Genomic DNA, 2,473 nt, shown 5'->3' on the forward strand with positions numbered 1-2,473 from the left:
GAAGATATATCTGTATATATACATAGCATATATATATGAAAGTGGAGCATTGGCTCAAATGGTAAAGCACCAGCTGCAGATTTCCACCCTAGAGGAGCTGTGAAAGGTGCAGGCCCTCTGTCTCACTGCTTCAGACTCAGCCTGAGTGTTTTTACTTCCCATATGTTTACCTTACCATAGGGTCAATGTGCTGGTGAAAGTGGTTTTGCAGGGCTGTGGAAACACCATTTCTACTTCACATGATTATAGAGATGAGGAAACCTCCTAAGAGCATGCACACTACCATTATTACCTAAAGAACTCAATGAATGCTTTGCACCCCTGAGAGGGAAGGCAAGGACTATAAAACTCACGCCACAGCTCAGCCATCAAGGTTATGGAACTGAGTGTTGGGTCACACAAAAACGTTGAGAATGGCCTGACTTCTGTACTCCTCACCTCCTCTTAGTATCCCCTAATAGCTCGATCCCTTCATAAAGAGAATTCCAACAAGTAAGAGCTAATTCAGACGTTAGAACCATGATTGCATCTATTTTTATTATTATTTTGTGCTTGTCCTGGGGCTTGAACTAGTATCCTGGGGCCTGGCTAGTATCCTTGGTCTTGTTTTCTTTTTGGTCTTTTGTGGACCTTGAACTCAGGGACTGGATGCTGTCTCTGAGCTCTTTTTGCTCAAGGCTAGCACTCCACCACTTTGTGCCACAGCACCACTTCCAGTTTTGTGGTGGTTCATGAGTCTCATTGACTTTCTTACCAGGGCTGGCTTTGAACTGCAATCCTCAGATCTCAGACTTCTCAGTAGCTAGAATTACAAGCATAAGCCCCCAGGGCCTGGCTGACCAACAGAATTTTGAAGTCTCAAGTTCTGTCCATTTCATTTCCATATAGCTCACCTTAGTCTGGTGTCTAATTCCATGTGATTCCTGAGTGAAATACAAATTAGAATTCATAAACGAGCTTATGCTGTTTGAATGGGCATCACCAAATATAGCTCCATGCTATATATTTGGAAAGCTGTCTTCATGAATCTTTTTATCCTAGTACTCAGAAATCACAATGGTGGCCTGGAAATAATACCAAGATACAGAGGACAAACTGACACTTTTGTTCACAGTGTCTTTAATTCTATTCAGGAGAAAGGGATAAAAATCCTAGAAAAAGCGGGCGCTTGTGGCTCACTTCTGTAACCCTAGCTACTCAGGAGGCTGAGATCTGAGGATCACGATTCAAAACCAGCCCAGGCTGGAAAGTCTGTGAGACTCTTATCTCCAATAAACTACTAGAGAAACAGGAAGTGGTGCTGTGGCTCAAGTGGTAGAGCGCTAGCCTTGAGCTGAAAAGTACAAGGACAGCGCCCAAGCCCAGAGTTCAGGCCCCATGACTGCCAAAAAAAAAAATCCTAGCCATCATCCCTTCTCCTGGCATGTTTCCTGGTGCTCATATGATTTCACATGGAACTCCTTAATATACCTGTTTAGCACGCAGAATGTTTTATATCAGAGATGCGGAAAGTGAGATCACTGTGATCTGAGCACAAACACACACACACACACACACACACACACACACACACACACACACACACGAGTTCACAGTTGAACACTTAATCCCCATCCTCTCAGTGTTAGAATGTGGTGACTTGGGGAGGTGTTTAGGCCAGGAGGGCTCTGATCTTTTGGAGAGATTAATGCTATCAGAAAGGAATCTAAGGGGAGTCTGACTGCTGGTGTCCATGTTCAGCAAGTGTCTGTCCCCATCCAAAGATGCTGTGTTCCAAGCACCATGTTGGAAGCCAACTGTAGCATCATCTGACAATTGAGCCTTTGATCGCTGGGCCATGAACTTGTCTCCATTTTCAAGGCAATAAAACACAAGTTTCTCTTGTTAATAAAATGTCTAGCCTCTGGTATTTTGTTATAGTCATACCAATGGACTAAGATGACAAAGATGGGTCCCAGAGCTATGTGGTACACTGTGGTGGCTCTCCTAAATATCTAACAATGTGGAAGTGGGTTTGGAGCTGGATACAGGGCCCAAGCAAGAAGGGTTTAGAGATGAATGCCATGAGGAGTCTTGCTTTTTTGTAAAGGAAGCATTAGGCAATAGGTTCTGTGAGTATAAAATGGTAGGGAGGGAAAACAACTGTGTTCTCAGCAGTTGCAGTCAGGACTTAGAATCAGCTGAAATGGAGCCTCAATTAGACATGCTGAGCAAAGTGTGAGAAAGAAACAAGAGGAAAGGCCAGCCTTGCTGTGACGTTGCAAAGATGCTGGGTGAATTCTGTCCCTCTCCTCAGATGCTATAGAAGGCAGAATGTGTGGGGTGATGCTCTGGAATTAGGCAGGAGAAATCTCTCCAGGCTGCAAAGGTTCGGGAACCTATGAGGCTTCTCTGAACAGCTTCTTGTAAAATGCAAGAAGAGACAAATTATCAAATGATCTGAAGCCCAGAATTTACACTCAGGAGGGAATGA

The sequence above is a fragment of the Dipodomys merriami genome, unplaced genomic scaffold, assembly GCF_024711535.1.
Source record: "Dipodomys merriami isolate MVZ:Mamm:240054 unplaced genomic scaffold, mDipMer1.0.p SCAF_426, whole genome shotgun sequence".
NCBI lineage: Eukaryota > Metazoa > Chordata > Mammalia > Rodentia > Heteromyidae > Dipodomys > Dipodomys merriami.